Genomic DNA, 18,921 nt, shown 5'->3' on the forward strand with positions numbered 1-18,921 from the left:
TGGGGTTTTTTTTAGTGCCTTTTACCTGACCCAGTCTGAACATGTATTTTAGCTGTTAGACTTTTGTTTGTTTGTTTGCTTTAAGCAAAAGTGTAGTCATCTTTGGGCACTAATCTGGGATAATTCAGTACAGAACAAGAGATGAAGTGTACTCTTTGTGAGAGTTAGCTTGGATAAGGAAGCAGTATTCTTACCTAAGCTCAGCCTTGGCCAGGATGCTAAATCTATATATAGCCTTTTCTTATGAGAAGTACCATGGTTTGCTTAGTTTACTCTACACAGATTGGAGTTTTACCTGAAGAAAATGGTCTCTGTAAGAATACTTCAAACTGAAAGTACTGAAGGAAGCAAGCTTCCTCTGTCAGAAACAATGCCACTTCCATCAAAATCAAATCCATCTTTATTGAAAAGCTAAGAAAAATATTTCACTTTTAAGAATTTCCTAAATCCAACCCTATGAATTTATGAGATTGCCTTAGATTCAGGGCTCTTTGACAGAACAACTATACGTGCCTTCCCCATTGCCTTTTAGGGGACAAGTAACATAAATCATTTATTGTGTGGTTTCTCAGAGTATGTGCTAGCATTAAGTGGTCTGTGTGGGTATGGGAACATGGTTGTAGAGCACAGTTTGCCGGTCCCTACCCTTTGATACAGAAAAGGTGCAGATGGATGACTTAGAGGCAGTGTCTTAAGCTACTGACCAGTTCTGCCCTTGACAGTCCTAGTGCTGCCACAGAAACCTGCACACTGGTGCCAGCATCCTGTATTGATCTGCAGAGGTCCTGGGAGGCTCTGTAGATGCAGCTTAGAGTGGGGAGGATTTCTTAACACAATCGAAATACAGTCCTGCTCTGCCTCTGTATTTTGCTGTCTCCCTTCCCTGAGCTAAATCGTACCAATTTCCTTGCCTAGAGCTCATTGCAGTGGCAAAGCCATGACTCACCTGGTAGTTTCTGAGACAGCCAGGCATTCCCCTCTAAATCTCTTCATCCCCTTCAGCCTATTTTTAAATGCTTGGCCTCTGTTCTTAAGTGCTGGTATTGAACAAAATGTAAATATAGTGCAACCTCCGTTTTTAACCTTGGCCTTGATCCTCCTCTTATTCTAGTTAAATGTAATAAAAAAGAAAGGTAACATAAAGATGTATATTCTTCTTTTTTAAAAGATATTTATAATTCTTTAAAATACATGAGTCAGCTAAGCATTTAAAAGTAAAATATAGATATAAAATTATTCAGACGGGGTGATATAATATAGAATTTAAATTGAGCATATTTTAGCAGCACTGGGAAACCTTACCCCAGAGCTAATAATGTAATAGATCTATCTCACCAACAACTTGGAACTTGCAACAGAGTTTTATCCACAAAGGAGAGTTCTCTGGCCTACTTTATTAAATACCTTAGAGGACTTTGCCTGTAAGATTACATTTGAACAATGCAATTTATTAAAATATCTGTTCTTATTTTTCCTGCTGAAATATTAGCCATTTTCTATGGAAAAAAAAGGGTATAAACAAATCCAACAGGCTAAATAAACATTATTCAACAAATGTTTCATCAAACAGGTATATAGGGAAAACATCCTATAGTTTATTTTTCACCATTGCTTGTATACTCATATTGATGTGTCTGCCTCTTTTCTATGGTGCATCAGGCAAGTTGTGTTCCTGATTAAGAGTATTTTTCAAATCTGAAGCAGAGCTGCTAATATAATTGAAAAATTACCCATTAAAGATAGTCCTAATAAATAAAATGCAGCAAATTGATACACTTGTTATTTCTTATGAATGGAAATAATTTCAATTTTGTTAACAAATCTTAATGTGCTGAGTGTGATTGCAAATCATTGCAAAAGGATACAGGCAAAGGTTGAAGCTACATCATCTTATAATTCACTTGGGATGGACGTGCATATTTTGGTGACTGTTATTTAGTGATAGTTTACATTAACGTGCCACTGTTGAAGGTGTAAGTATTTAAATCTATTTACTAAGTAGGGTTTTACATGAAGTAAAAATAACAGAACTCAATATAGTGATGTTAATTAATAGGTAGATCCGTGGCTGCTGCTTAGATTCAGTTATATATTCTAGCGTTTACCTTGGAGTTTTTATGTAATTCTGTTTGATCTGAGAATTTAAGTTCATTCCATTTAGTGGGAGATGTTAGATATTCAACAATAATAATTACTATTTTAAAATTAGGCCATTTATGTAAGTAGTACGGTGCAGAGCTGTCAAGTAACTCTAGGCAGCCATTTTTGCAAAGGGGTGTAAAGGGTATCACAAACCCACTTTATTTCTGGACACTTGCCCGTCTCGGGTGCTGCCTACCTGCCAAGTACAAGAAAAGCAAATTGACACACCTGAAAAATGTAGAACTCTAATCCTGGAGAACGAAAGGAGGAAATTCATACCACTTATTAGGCAGTGCCAAAATCCAGATGCAGACAACTAAACCGTCACAACAAAAATATCTAATTAACCTGTAGCTCATTCCCTGTATATAGAGAGGCGCTAATGCGATAAAGGACTCTACCATGAAAAAGAAATGAAACAGATGAAATTTCCATGAGCCTATTGTCATAGGCAATCCAATTTAGAAAGAGAGAGGAAGGTATTTGATCTGACATTAATAACATTCATTTACCAGTCGCTGATGGGAAAAAAACCAAAGCAAAACAAACCATCTGGGAACTCAAGACATGAAGAAATGATTGAAGGTATGGGTGTGTGTTTGTGTGCATGTGTGGGGGCAGCGGGTTCAGAGAGATGGGATTAATTATGAAGTGGGAAGGCATGCAGTCAAAAAGTAAGCATAGCTTAGAATCGCACATAAATGTGTCCCAAAGAAAGCCAGGAAAGAATACTGGCCTTGGAAATAATTAAAAAACCTGAAATTCCTTGTACATATTAGAAGGTAAATGTAATTCTTAAGAATAAAAGATTATAAAATTATATAGACAAACATAATCAAATAAGAAACATTAGTGGGGGTAGAGAATTAAAGACAAAATGTAAGGACTTTTTACTCTGATTGGGAAACTCTTCCTAGTCTGGCCAATGCGAGACAAATAAAAATAAAGGTCAACAGAGACAGGCTGGGGTGTACATAGGTGTTTTAGAGATGTTTAACTAAAACCTTGAAGAGGGCTGCTGATGTGCTCCCTCCCGTGAACAAGGGCTGTTGGGATGTGCCCTCAGGAGGAACCTGCCTTCTGGGGTGGAAGGGGCTGCCAAGGAAATGTTATGGGCAGCTGCTTCAGCTGAGGAAAGAATGAAAGTGCAGTCTGGGGGCTCTGGAAGGAAAAATGTGAATTTCCTGAGAAGTAACTCAGAATATTTTACAAAGCTTAACCTCAAAACAAAAGGAAGGTATTTATGAAACAGAAAATAATTTGGACACGTTACATTAAGTATGGAGTCAATTTTTTTTGCACAGTTTTATGAGGAAAAAGCTTTTGCATTATTGGAACATTTAATAGTTTCAATTATTTTACTCAAGAATATAAGTGAAAAACATTTAAAAAATTATGTGACTTACATTCTACCTTATTGTGAATGCAGTTTTAGCATGGGGGAAAATGACAAAGATCTAAAGCAGTTTCTGTAAAAACCCAACCCAACAAAAAACCCACTCTGCAGCAAGGCTAGAGTAATTTAATCAATGGTAAAACTTAAATACAAAGCAAATATTCAAAACTCTAGTTTTGATGGGGTTTTTTGGGGGCTTGTTAATGCATTTGTACATTAAAAGGTTTGAAATGGGTCCTCTGTTTTATCTCAAATTGCTTTGCCCTGGAATAATCCCTGTTTAGGTGTGGCACTGGTCTTTTGGGACTTCATTGGGGGACTGCCAAAGAAACAAACCCCTCAGCTGAGAGGGTGCAGAGCAGAAGCAGGAGACAATGAACTGTGGTGGCACCTCTGAGGGCAGACACAGCATCCCAAATGTCTTCTCCTGCATGGTAATGGAAAACCCCCACACAAATAGGAGGGAAAGGATCATTAATAACAATCCCGTTCAACAATACTGTACTTGCAGATCTTGGGTTAGATGACTAAATACGTTTCCTCCCAGTGTTTATGCTTTCTATAGTTAATGCCTTGTCTTTGTTTTTGAAAGTTGATCGAGTTGAGTTATATAATTTAAAATTGGAGCAACACAACCTTTCAAAATAATATTCCAGTGTAATGAAATGGGATGGTTTAATAGCCTACAGTGTAACATGGAAGCTTGTACACACACTCATACATGTGCACAAAATCAATGCTCTCATAATAATTTTGTATCTATGTTTTCCTCTGTCTCTCTCCCCTCCGTAGTTTTGGTGTCATGTTGTCCAAACCAGAGACATCCTTGCCTCCTTCAGAAATGAAACCATTTCTAATTTATAGCTCAAGTTTTGTATTCTCCTAGGTCCCAAAGCTTGTGCTTTTTGCTTTTGGCACTACCTTTGTGCCCAGGGTCATACCGAAATAATCAGGACTCCTAAAGTCAACAGCACCATCAGGTCCAGGAGTGACCCTTTTGGTTGTTCCTTTCCTGTATTTTTCTCTGCAGCACTGGCAGTACAACACCACTGTCCCTCTTGCTCTCAGTGCTGTATGCAAAAACTGAGATATGTTTCATATTCTGGGTCTTGGAGCAGGAGGATCCTGTCTGTGCCCTGCACCTAGGAAGGGTATCTCTTGACTGGGATGCACGGCAAAAGCAGTCCTTCACAAAGTGTATTCCTCTGCTACAGTGCTTTTGCTGCCTGGACCACTTTTCCCTGCAACCTAGGGCTGCCTGCAAGAGGGGTCTACCTGGAAAGCAGGTTGCAGGACTTTGCCATTGCTTTCTGAAACTACACAAAAGCCAAGGAAAACATTCACAAAATACTAATGGATTTTGCTGTTTGGTTATAGTATATTAATCTCATTGTCTGACACTGGCCATTCACAGAGGTTGGAAAACAGACATGAAATAAAGACAGCTTGACTGGGATGATTAATCTCCTGATGTTACGTCTCCAAATGCTGATAAGACATGGGAGTGCAAAAATGCCTCGTTTGTGAAACAGCACTCAATTCATAAAAATTAAGTATAAGCTAGAGATTTTGTGATGCACATTGCTGCAGAAGCAGAAAATTCCCATGAATTACAGATTTTCTAATGAATGCCATGCAGGCATGACCTCAGAGCGCTTCCTCACACCCTAACACGCCTGTGACACCGCTGGTGACATTGGCAGTTTCACACTGCCTTCATCCAAGGCTTCTATTGCGTGCATCACTCTGCACATCCAGGCTGACACTCCCGGTTTATCATTGCGGACAATACAGACACCTTCCCTTTCAGCCCTGGATGTAATATTTGCACAACAGATTGGATTAGAACAGCTGCAGGAGCCTGTTATGAATACCTCTTAGATTATTTTTGTGGAAAAACTTTTGTTTGCTGATTAGATAGATATTAGCCTCCAATACAGTATTTTTATGTAAGGCTATTCAGAGACTGAAAAGGAAATTCATATACCTACATGAGATGTCTACGTGGTGGAATATTCCTCCTACTCTCCAAAGTGCCAAGGCAGAAGCCAGCTGCAGGGTAGGGGCTGTGTAATTGCGCAAGCACAGTGCTGAGCTTGAGACGAAAGGTCCTGCTGAGGATGTTGTGAGGTAATGAACGCAGACCTTATACTTCTGTATGTAAAACATAACTTTTTAAATAATACAAGCAGAAGTAGAAAGTGAAAATGATAGACCTGCTCTTCAGTCATGTTGTAAATATTATACATGACTGATTTTGGATCTTGCATTTCCTTATATTTCTTGTCAGTGTTGTTTCTTGCCTCTTAAAGGTCTGCTCCTAGTCTTAGATCCCACATTTAACTGTTTGCAATTGTAATTAGAATGTAAGATCCTCATCTTCCTGTGTGTTCGTGAAGCCAGGAACACTTCCGATCACAGTGAACTCCTACAAAAGGATAATTATGTTTTTAACGAAACGGATGAAGGAAAAATCTATTCCCAGGATGGAGCCTTGTGCAGTCTTGAGTAAATGATAAATTGGGGGTTAATATCAGGGGAAGTAATGTCAGATTTTGACAAGACTGGTGAAGCACAAACAGTTTAATCCAGGAAGACCAAGTACAAAACCCCCCTAAACCTCTGTTTGAGACAATGGCCTTGATTTGTTGCGAGGGTGAAATTCACCTCTGCAGAGGGTCCTGCCCAAACACTGTACGAATCACTTCTTTCAAAATCTTAAGCAAGATCCAAGCAGCACCAGCCTTTACATTGTCCTTACGCACATGTATATGTTTCACCTCTGTGAGAAAACTATGGAGGTTTACAGTTGTCTTCAGTGGCAGTGGTAGAAGAACAGGGACATTTTTTAAATCTTTCCCCCCCCCACCCCGACAAACTCTTTCTGTAAAATGTAGCAACGAGTTCAAATCATCTTCTTTCTTCTGTCCTCATGTGGATTTTGCAGGGGAACTATACTGAGAATCATGTTTCCCACATACAGGAAATTAAAAAATACTTGAGGTGCTTTCTGGGAATCTATTTTGGTTATTGGGCAGCTTTAGGTTATTTGATCAACTACACCTGAATCTTGTCTTAATGTGAAAATTTAAACAAATATTTTTGTCAGCAGAGAAGAATGCCTCTAGTAACAAAAGGCATGCTTGATGCATGCTTCTGACTCTTTTCCTCTGTGCTCCAATTTTTTGTGTCATATCCACACAGCCAGAAGATCTGGATATCCTTTCTTCAGATTTCAGTTAGCTGCAGTGTGTAAAATAATGCCATGCCAAGATTATCTGTACTGAGGATGATGAAAGCTGGTTCTGTAAAAAGATTTCTTAGGAAATGGTGCTCTGCAAACTTTAACAGATCTCTAGAACAGCCTGTCTCAAAAACAGTGTGCTGAGTTTTTGTCCCCCCTCCCATAATGTGGCTAATGTTAACTGCCTGAGTGTTAATTTTAGTTTCTTTTCTTCTCTTTCATCAACTGAATGTCAAGATGATGTCTATATTTCATGCACATAAAGCAAATGGGGAAAGTTTCTCTGTGGATACCTTTTCTGCTTTTTAATAAATTCTTTCTTTTGCCTGAAGAGAATTAGAAGCTGGCTTTTGACCTCCATTAATTTTTTTAATTTAATAGTTCTCTGAATACATTAATAAATATTATTAACCATACTTTGTACTGCAGCATTTCCATTTCCTCTTCCTCCAATGCTTTCTCATTTGCTGAAGCAGGTGCCCAGTTAAGAACAGATTAGGAAAATCAGAGGGAATAAATAGAAGAAATCTGGGCCCATATCCCACCTCTTCCCCGAATACAAAGACAGGGAGTCTTACCATGTCTCTGTCTACCAGGTTGCTTTATAACTGACTGCTTCTCAAAGCAAAGTTGTAATTATAAACTAAGGGTTATTTGATAGCTTTCTGAAGGCAAATAACACCACTGAAAATCCCATAAGTTAAAAACAATCAGAAGTGTTTTCCGACTGCGATATCCTGGGTAGCTTTTGCATGTACAGATTTTCAGCCAGACTGCGCTCACTTCATTCACCTTGGTTTCTGCGGGGCTGCTTCTAGAGCCAGGTAAATCCCCTTTGGAGCAGCATCCTCCAAATTCTGCCTTTAATATCATAGTTCTTTCAGCAGATCTTCCAATTTACCCCAATACTAAATAACTCAGATCCAAAGGAAGGAGATTCTAAGCTTATAGCATATCCTGAAGTGACGCTGTAGTTGCCAACTCCAAATGGGAGCACAAGCCATAAGACTTAGAATCTTCCTATGGGCTTTGTAAAACAAGCGGAGTATGCAAGTCCAGTAGCTATCTGTTCATCTGCCACTAAGGCAAATAATTTTTTGTTTGTTTATTAGAGATAGGAAAAAAGTAGTATCTGACAGGTATTATTAAGAGGCTATCTATTTCCCAGTCCTCTGGCTAAGCATTTATCATGCAGGAACAATTGACCCCTCTAGTGGAACCAACAATGTACTGCAATTGTGTGTTTATGCTTACTCATAATTAATAATGCAAATTGAGCCACAGGTTTTTTTGCAAGAGCCGTAACATGGTGACTCACTTGAACAGTGTCACAATGTGAAGCGATCTTTTCTAAAATGCCCTATTGTAAATCCTCAAAATGAAGGCCTCCTTTTTTGATGATGTCCAGAAAAGATAAAAGAAGAGAAAAAATGTCAGCCCTCCTACTTATAACTTCCTTTGTGCTTCTCAAGGCACAGTGTCTATTTGCAACTGTCTCCTTTTCAAAGCATGTTCTTTTCTCTAGAGGCTGTATGAATATTGCACAATGCCAAGTACAGCTATTGCACTTCACAAAGAACCTGGAATAATAAGTAAAAAGGATATGCCCCTAACCATGCAAAAAGACTAATGCTTCTTCTGGTATCATTTACATCAATGATTTTCATCTTTTTTTCTGCACGCAGATCCCTAAATATTTTCAAGTGCAAGTTGCTGTATAACAAATTTGAACCCTTTGGCAACAGGCTTGCCTTTTTGAGTTAGCTTTTCTGAGCCCCTTAGAAGCAGTCTATGGGTTGAAACTCCCTTATTTGCATTTTACCACATAGATTGTTTGATTCAGATAGTTAATGACTGGGAAATAATTAAAAAGTATTTAACAGAATTTAACAATAATAAAGGATAATTTTGCATGAAAGTTTTTACAAAGGTTATTGTCTGAGACAATGGGTTCAGAGTACTTTTCCATAGCAGAAAAGGAAAATATAGCAATGAATAGAATGAAGTAAGGAAGTGCAAATCATGTGCAGAGCACACACCCCCCCCTTGCCTATTCCTCAAAAAGCTCTTTCATTCGGTTCCTTCCTGGAACTCCTCCTTTGTTTATCTGTCACCACTGGCTTTGCCCACATCCTTCAGCATTTGAACTACTGCCTCATGTTTTTCATTCTGTCTTCTTGCAACATCTTCTCTGGCATTTGGTAAAGCTAGAGACAGTAACAACGCTAGCTAAAAAGGTAAAAGGTAGAAAAAGAGGAGATAGCTTCGCTCACACTGAAGAAGCTTGCATCAACTGAGGCACACACATGCCTCTCCAAAATGCAAAGCCTTGTTTTAACCGACAAGTAAAATAGCCCATAGGTTTCCAAGGCAGTTTCTTTGGCTGGCTGAAGAGCACGTCTCGATCAGGCATTCATGTTTTTTTGTCCTATTGGTGCTTCCTAAGATTCTAACATTTTTTAAAGAATATGAGATACGTCACAAAAGGGAGGTGAATTACTCTTATGACAAACCTTAGGTGTAACAAATTATTCCGTAAGAGTTGGTACTAAAGCCAGTTTAGTGCTCCAGAAAACACAAAATGAAGGCAGTCAATGCTCATTAAAATGGCTGTCTCAGCCTTGTAACATGCAGTTCGTGAACAAAATTTTGTGTTTCCCTCCACTGAACTCAGAACAGGACATGGTGAGGCTGGAAGCATCAGAGGCCCACAGAATGCTTAATTTTTATAGACTTCTATAAAGATAAAATGGTCAATTAATTCTTTATTTACCCCCAAATGCCTACAATCCTGTTAGGCTGCATACTACTGGAGCACCTCTTCAGGAGCAACAGCACATGGCTTAGCTAGCTCTACACACAGGAGCCTTCTCAAGGGGGAAAAGCTAGAAAAAGGGAATACTAAAGCCAGTTACTTGTCAAATTGCTCTTAGAAAACTTTTGGTTTGCAGAACAATGAATGTGAAATAAGAATAAAGAGCATATCCAAGTGACTTGTATGCAGAAAGGCATGCGGTTTGATGAACAGATGAGTAAATATCTTGACAGCGGAATGACACAAGTTCAGTGATCCAATAGGACTGGTTCAACTCAGACTTCAGTGATCCATTTTGCTGTATCTATCCCAGATGTTTGAGAACACACACACACACGAAAGAGTCCTCTAAAAAGAATGGTGTTATAAAAAAATTCAAATCTGAATAGAGGTTTATATCTTAGTCCACTGAACAATTTATATTTCCTGTCTTATTTTGTCCTTAAGTTTTGTTTATGCCAGAGAATATACACATGAAAGGCCTGTGATTTTCCCATTGACAATAAGGTCATTATGATCTCCGTAGAAATATCTGTCACATACTATTTTTCTACAAATCATAACATGAAAAACAGTAATGATGCCTTTTAAGATGTCATGGTATGAGATGTTAACAAGTATTTTGGGAAATCTAAATGGCAGTGGCATTGGCAGGCTACTTCACAACAGCAACCCCACATTGTCACAGGATCACATCTTCTTTCTTTCTCTCTTTCTCTCTTTCTCTTTCTTTCTCTCTTTCTCTCTTTCTTTCCCTCTTTCTCACTTTCTTCTCTTTCTCTCTTTTCCTTCCTTCCTTCTTTCCTTCCTTCCTTCCTTCCTTCCTTCCTTCCTTCCTTCCTTCCTTCCTTCCTTCCTTCCTTCCTTCCTTCCTTCCTTCCTTCCTTCCTTCCTTCCTTCCTTCCTTCCTTCCTTCCTTCCTTCCTTCCTTCCTTCCTTCCTTCCTTCCTTCCTTCCTTCCTTCCTCCCTCCCTCCCTCCCTCCCTTCCTTCCTTCCTTCCTTCCTTCCTTCCTTCCTTCCTTCCTTCCTTCCTTCCTTCCTTCCTTCCTTCCTTCCTTCCTCCTTCCCTCCCTCCCTCCCTTCCTTCCTCCCTTCCTCCCTTCCTCCCTTCCTTCCTCCCTTCCTTCCTCCCTCCCTTCCTTCCTCCCTTCCTTCCTCCCTCCCTTCCTTCCTCCCTTCTTCCCTTCCTTCCTCCCTTCCTTCCTCCTTCCCTTCCTTCCTCCCTTCTTCCCTTCCTCCCTCCCTTCCTCCCTTCCTTCCTCCCTTCCTTCCTTCCCTTCCTTCCCTTCCTTCCCTTCTTTCCCTTCCTTCCCTTCCTTCCTTACCTTTCTCTTTTTCCTTCTTACCGTCTTCATTAAATCATAAATCTAGGACTGCAGTTATTCACATATAACCTTCGTTCCTGCAGTAACAACTGCCAAAACAGAGCATTAATTCTCACATAAAATTTCAGTGCAGGGTGGCTTCCCAGTACAGGTGCAGGTCTCTGATAGGGAACCTTTTAAACAAATATCTGTAAGTCTGGGTCAAACCATATTATTTGGAAGAAAAATAGAAATAAATAGAAAAAGAGAAGGTTTAAAGTATGTTTTTCTGATACTGACTACATTGTGGATTTCAGCCAGATGATTCATTGTCTCCATTTTCGCTTCTGTAATTCCACAAGTGCACCAAATATCTGAACACCAATGCATTCTGGTTTTATACACATAAAAGGGATTGCCTCTCTAAGGAATGCTTTTTGTTTCAAGAAATCACACTAAAGCTTAATATTAGTAGTTATTGAAAGACTCCTGAGTCCAGTCAAATCACAGAGCTAAAGAACTCTATGTCTTATCTGTAAGAGATAGCTCTGAACTGTAACAACTGTAAATATATTCTACAGCTGTCAAGGAAAGATCTGACATCAGTCCAAGATCACATTAGAGATAACATCAAATCTGTATCAGGAAATAAAAGAAATACAAATCCTTGAAGTGCAGGTGTAAATTGCATAAGCCCAAATCCCATAAGACTGAGAGAATGCAAGAGGTATTCAATGGCAAAGGCCAAAATTTAAGGCTCTGTATACCAGAAAAGTATTATATTATGTATCATAACCACACGTGAGACAATGTTAAGCAGAAAAATTTTACTTCAGTGTGTAGTCAAAGAGTCGATGTATTTAAAAAAGAAAAGCAAGAAGAAATTCAAGCATAGCACTAAATCAAACTTAGAATAGTAGAAATATAGAAATTATAGGTAGGGCAAGGTACTAGTATAAATATTGTATGTGAAAATGAAACAAGGAATTCCATCTGTTGTGGACAAATCAAAACCAATGTTTGACATCACATGTAGCTGTAAATTTTAGGTGTATGTGTCTACAACAGTGTTGCTTGTGTGTTTAGAAGCAGCAAATTCATCTATAAATTGGAAGAGTAAGCTAGAAAAGCCAGTAAGATAGAAGCCTGAAACTCAGAATAAAAATAAATCAGTTTTGTTAGCCTCTAACAGATTGAAATCCTGGCAGGGTAGAAGAAATGCAAGGGCCCTGCTGTGAGACTGAGGCAGTCTCCACAGATATCTGATGAAGGTAAATGCTAGTATACTAATGAACCATTTGTGCCTGAAGGACTGATTTTGGAAAAGTTAAAATTGTTTATTATGTTTAGAACAACTCTGGAAAGCCTATAAGGATTCTGCTGGCACAAGAAGAGGAACTCATCATCTTTACTCCATTCATGTATTCATAAATCCATGACTGAAACTAGAACAAATCACATACCTTCAAGACTTACTGTTTTGCCACAGGATGGGAGGATCAGTGGTACCTATCTGTGGTTTTGGGCAGACGTTAGCCTAATCTGTTCATAAGAACTTACAGTGCTGCAACTTCAACACCCAAATTTTATGAGACTTGATTTCATAAAATGTTTCTAATGTATCTAGAACATTTTATTTATTAGAACAGCTTATTTTAGAACATTTTATTCTAGTCTAGTCTAGTCTATTTTGGATTCAAAACAGGTCACCAGCATGCTGGAATTCCTTCCCCACTTGGTGCCATATAAATATTATAATTTTTCTAGACTTTCAGTCACTAGTAATAGAAATATTGACTGGTACTGGACAGAGGACAAACCCTTGTAGAAGTATAACACAAATATGTCAAGAAGGTGTTGAGATTTCCTCAAAAATATCCATCTTTTCTAGGTCTTTTTCACTGGAAATAAGCAGAAGAGCCACCTAAGAAAGCTGAAAAACTGTGTTTGGTCATCTTGGCATCTCTAACAAGTAGCTTTTTATTTTGCTCAGTGGGAGAGTAGTTGTTCTTGTAGTTTGCCTTTGAATACTCAGGTCCTTAAAGAATGCTATCTTCTTATACCACATGTCCCTTATTAAGCGCATTTCAGTCTTTTTCCATGCTTTCCTCATTTTTAGCCCTAAACTTGTGCGGCACTTTTATACTTACATTTACTTCCTAACCTAAATTCTCTTTCTGAGGATTAGGTTTGAAATATCATGTTGAATTTTATATTTCAATCAAATTAGTGCTGTAGTGTTCTTGCTAGCTTTCCTCTGTGCTTGTGCTGTAATATTATGTCTGAAGCATCTGCTGATTCTCCTTGAGCATCACTCCCTGAAATCAGCATCACTTGACACCTCACCGTGTCTTTTTTGAAATCGATTGGTTTTATTTGTGCTATCCCAGCCCAAGCATTTTAAACTCTACCAGTCCATGCCAATGCTCATTTCTTAATTCTCTGTTGGTTAGAGGCATTTTCAGAAACCTCATCCCTCCCATTATTTTCCTATTCTTCCACGTAAAAATTGTCTCTCCAATGCATTCATGGACTTGCTGGACAGCTTGTGTTCTGACATACTGCTTTCACAACAGATACTTGGGTCGTTAAATCACCTACTGCTTGCAAGTTATGGCATAATAAAACAGAACTCTTCTGTCTGTGGGCCTGTATGAGAAGTGGCAATCCCTGTGCCTTGGTAGCATATACAGTCATTCAAAAGGATAATAAAGGAAAATTATTTCTGATTGATGTAGTACAGAAAATCACTAAGTGTTTGCCTTTTATAATAAATACAGTCTAATAATATCCATGTTCAATTTGGCTTGAATCTCTTAATTTTGTAATACTTATTTAAAAATGAATATTCTATCTCCTGTGTTCTTGGATAGTGATTAAGCTTGCAAGCAGAAACAGCCTAAATTTTAACAACGTTTGCCATTTATTAGAAGTCAAGGATATTACTGAAGTCCTGACATTTGTGATCCTTCAGTCCTTAAATTGCTAAAAATCACTCTAATAAGATTCATGACTTACACCAGTATTATAATTATTGGTGCTAATTTTCCTCAGACCTGCTATTGACAAAGTATATGGACCAAATTAACCTCTGCAATCAGTTAAATTCTCTCATTCTGTTCTCTAAAGATGGATGTGAACCACTGGGTAATGTAACTCATAAAAGGGCACTTGTTTAAGGTAGAACTTACAGTTTAAGCACTGGATAACAGTTTTAGACTTGGAAAAATTTGAGTACATCCATGGATTCAGTTTAACTTTTTAAAGTGACAGTAACCAAGGATCGTAATTGTAGCATTGACTATACAGAGAAAAATAGAAACATATGTGCACAGAAACAGAACAGTTGTATTTGAAGGCTTAGATCTGGTAAAGAATTTGCCTTGAACAAAAAGCTATAGCACTTTAAAAGGCATTTTAAAACCTTTTCCTCACTCACTTAGTCCTGACTAGAGACTGGGAGAAGGTACTAACCGATGTTATATCTGCGTGGAAAAAAATCAGGTAGAATAGGTGGCAAAAAACTTTCGCTTATTTTGGCTCAATACACAGCATATCCACACAAACAAAAAATGTGGGTTTTCTTCCAAAGCAGGAGGAATATAATGAAGGGTGTCAATGCATTTCCTCAAAGGAAAAAATCTACACACTTCCTCCTACATTATCCTTAAGGAAGCCAATCACTCTGAAGAAGGAAGTGCCTGTATACACTTGTATCTTTTCCTAGGCAGGTGATACATTCACTAGTGGCAGAATATATGTCACTCATCCAATACCTCTCTTGACTTTGTTAACCCATTATACACTGCTCAGTAATTTCACAATAATTTTTCACTCAAAGGTTCTGCTCTAGTCATAGTATCAAGTTTACAAGGTTTGACTTCTTTATATGAAGGTTATCTGCAGGATTCTTTTGTTAGATTTCCCCAGGACAGTCCATATTCTAAATTAATTAAGAAATACTGTTTAAATAAAAACAGAGCAAACACTCTGCACAGCCTCTTTTGCACAGCTAGCAGCAATGAACTACTTAACTATAGCTTTGATAAGTGCTTCTCCTGCAACTGTGCTTCAATCTACCTTTAAACTGTTAATACAAGAATACATACACTTGCTTTTGGCGACAGTATGAGGAATGGAATATATAAAACTGCTTTTAGCAGAGAATTTACCACAAGGTTCTTAAACCTTCATTGGCTATTTTGTAAGTTCAAGCAACTTGTGAACAGTGGCAGAAAAATCCCTTCAAAAGCATTTTCCTAACTCCAACTCAATTGTTTAATGCCAAAAGCAGTTCTAATCAACTTCCTTTTTTTACCCCTTTTTTCATACCTGAAGTCCAAAGAAAATGAGGACAACAGTAGAAAGAATTCATTATATACATATTAGTGTTCTGAAGTCAGGAAACAGGATTAATCATACCCAAAATACCCAGAAGAAAGTGTGTTTATAATCCCTGTACATTCTCATTAGCCACTTGAAATGAGTCTGTGGAAATCTCTAATTGGGGAAGAAATTCTATACAAAATCTTTGCCCCAGAATTGACTGAATCAGGGCTCTAGGGGAAAAACAACATGATTAGCTTTGGCAGTTAGGCTCAGCTGAAAGTCTGAATAAGAAAACAGACTCCCTTAAAGAATATTGCTGCTGTTGGCCTAACTGAGAGCACACCTCTAACTGTGGTATGGATGTCCTTACAGAAATCAGTGAATCTTTTGCAGTGTAATTTTGACTCCAAGGGAAAAGGCTCAGAGGTTATTTTTTTGCCTTTCTGTTCCTATGAAGGTTACAGTCACCTAAGAACAGCTTTCTCCTTATTTTGTCATAGACTGCACATGAGGTAGACTTCAGTGATATCTAAATCCTGAGTTTTTTCTGAGTTTATTTTTAAGAAGGAACCTTTCCCTACTTTTTTCCCCTTTAATATGCTAGTCGTCATGCTTGCTGAAGCAATCTCTTCATCTGACCAGACTGTAACTAGGAAATTTAAGTGGTGAAAACTGCACCAAATGTATTTGACTACATAGTCAGACTTGGAAACTCTATCTCCATTCTCCAGCATCTCTCTAATAAATTCTGTAGCTTTTGTGCTCAGACCAATAAACCTGGGATGGTAGCCGAATATCACTGAGCACACCGTCTGTGATAGCTGTGTTAGCCTAACAGAAAACGGGGAAGTTGCTGAAATTATCTAAATGGCACCAACCTAAGCCCAGGGAGTGCAGCACTGTTCTCCTCATCCTGCTGTTCTGTTCTGCTTCCACAGTGGTTGTAAAACGTGTGAGGAGCTGTGCAGGAAGAACTGGAGAGAAGGTCTGGGACGGTGAAAGACAAAGTTGGGGGACTTTACCACAAGCTAGCAGTGGAAACGCTTCAAAGAGCTTAATAATGGCAAAATAAGATGTTTTTAAATAAACATGATGGGATGAGAAAGTTGTGGAGTGGGTAGAGTCAGAGTAAAAACAAAAATTGAAAAAGTGTCATCTCTGAACATGGTTGAGCAAAAGCCCTGTCCCTGGGGCACAGGGACAACTTAGAGAGTTTGTGAGGAAAACAGATGCCTGTAAAAGAAAAAAAAAAAGTGAAAGGCACACCAAAGGAACAGAAAATACTTCCATTAGCCCTCTTATGATGTGGAAATGTGAATTGCTGTATTTTCTGGCCAGGCATATGTATGCAAATATATGTAAATGTAATGCAGATTTTATCTTCAGCTTTTTTGATGCCCAGTGTAGTCAGGTCTGTAATATAGTTATCCAGAAGGAATCAGTGAATTCTTGCTGGCGAGGCAGAAGCATTTGGGTATGGATGGAGATCAAGTAGTTTTCCTTCCAGTTCTACTTTAATGACTGAAGCAGAGTGAGTAACTCTCTGAATTAGGCCATGTGCTAACTGGAAGTCATCCGTAAAGAGGATCAGAGGAGCCATGTATCTATGCATTGAAATAAAGGGATATATGTCTTCTGCTGGGAATCCCAAACTACGAGACAGTTGTTATAAATCACACTTCAGTTTTTGTGATTCATATAAGTAGTCACCAGGGATGTACTTTGGGGAAAATCCATCCAGAGTTAAATATCTATAGCTTGTAAAAGTTAGCTAACAGGTATTTTTCATTCCTTTAAAATATTTTTTATATGCAGATAATAAATGCAGGGCAATGTAAACCATTATTCTTTACTCTACATTGGATCATACTGGGGACAGGGAATCCTCAATTAAAACCTTCCGTTTAAATATTCTAACCTGAGGTTTTACATTGGCTATGGCTTTCTGACAAGTCCTGAAAATACAACTGAATGCCAGCATCTGTCCTTCACAGACAAAGAGGCTCAAAGACAAGAGAGGGAACAAGATAACAGTGACTACTGTTTGGTGGAATATTCCCAAGCATTTTTTGCAAATAGTTGCTCAAATGAATGAGCTGTAATTAACTATTCACATTGGTTTTGTGTTTGCTTTCCACAAATATTCCAGCATATCAGTTTATTGGCAGGAATGATCAATGCAGTAATGACTTTGCATTTGTAATTATTATTATTTTTACTAGCAGGCAGATTCTGGGAGATATCCTCAACCAATTAGAAAAAAAACATGTGACTGATACGTCCAATCAAAGGAGTCCCTTTTGAATTTCTAATATCAGACACTTTGATTAAACTGCCTCCAATAACCTGCATATGAAAAATATTTATAGAAATTATTTAACAAAAAATTCAAATAATTGCATGTGAAAGTGACAAATAGAAAATTAAGAAAAAGGCCCCTCATCACAAATGAATTATCACTCATCCAGCTCTGTTGCTGATATATGACTTTCTCCAGTATTTCAGCTATATAATAAATTATTTTTAGAAACCTGAACTGCCCAGGAAATGGGTGACTCAAGGTAATTCAATGAAACTGTATTTCTTCACTACATCCAGAAAGTAAAGTGCAACCAACAGTTAAGTTCAGCCCTGATGGTATCAGGGAAGCCTGAGTTAAGCTGTAGCATGCTATTTCACCTTGGCTGAATCTTCGTCATCTTATCTTTATCCAACAGGTCCACCACCAACTGACAGAAGAAGTTAAGATGCTGGACTGAGAAGCAGTGGCTCCATGTGTGAAACAAGCTTTGCATTGCTGAATATATAAGAACAGAAAACATTTGGGTTTCTGTTCTACTTACAGAGTAACGTCTCAGAGAAGAGGAAATGCAGTGCCGCATTTAGGGGCGTCCATTTTCCCAGCTAATATTTGCACATTGCAGTTTCCTTCTGGAGATACAGCACGTCCCAGGAGCAGCTCTCTGTGTTAGTCCCATTTCAGACTCTATTAAACACCACACATGAAAGAAGTTTCAGCTAAACACTGCAAGTGCTGGATTTTTTTTAAAAAAATTTGGTTCACCCCCTCTTATTATCAAATTTATAACCCTCAGGCAGTTTTGTCATGTCTGCCTTCTCTTTATAATGGAAAAGCAGCATTCTCCCTATGGTTAAGGTTGCAACTAGCTTTTAAAGTCCTATTTTTGCCCTTCTTTAACTTTGGCTTGGAAATTGGTTTGGCCTAAAAATTTCCATACTTTGAAGGAAAAGAAGGATAATTAATTTTCTTCAAACAGTGTATAATCAAACTATTTTTTATTTAGAGGTCATTTAAAAATTACCCTGATTGGAAATTTGCTTATTTAATGTTTTGTTACCTCTGACTCAAAAGCTGCTTATTACAACCTCTTCAAACTTTTCCTGTACTTAGGTCCATTTGATAATTTTCAGCCGCCTTAATTAAAAATTAAAAAAAAACCCCAAACCTGCAATTTTGAAAGACTATTTGATTTTTCCTGCAGATTAGCCATATTCTTGTCCCGTTATTTCAGCAGATGTTTTTGTTTTCTGTTGGATTCAGTGGTGTTTTAGAGGTGCATTATGCAAGAATAAACATGGTTCTTGAGAAGAAATAGCAAGATATCTTCACCACACTGCAATTAGGGAAAAAAAAAGATAATCCCTCTGCTTCTTTTTAATGGTTATTTG

At 38.1% G+C, this 18,921-nt stretch overlaps 1 long non-coding RNA gene across 1 annotated transcript in view; it reads left to right on the forward strand.

The window, feature by feature from the left end:
* Window positions 1–18,690, forward strand: part of LOC142056955 (uncharacterized) — a 38,484-nt gene extending 19,794 nt beyond the window's left edge. The window contains exon 3 of the long non-coding RNA XR_012660493.1: window positions 17,949–18,690. This is a non-coding gene — a long non-coding RNA (uncharacterized LOC142056955). The remainder of the gene's footprint in view (window positions 1–17,948) is intronic.
* The last annotated feature ends 231 nt before the right edge of the window (window positions 18,691–18,921 follow it).

Source organism: Phalacrocorax aristotelis, chromosome 4 (assembly GCF_949628215.1).
Source record: "Phalacrocorax aristotelis chromosome 4, bGulAri2.1, whole genome shotgun sequence".
NCBI classification, from domain to species: Eukaryota; Metazoa; Chordata; class Aves; order Suliformes; family Phalacrocoracidae; genus Phalacrocorax; species Phalacrocorax aristotelis.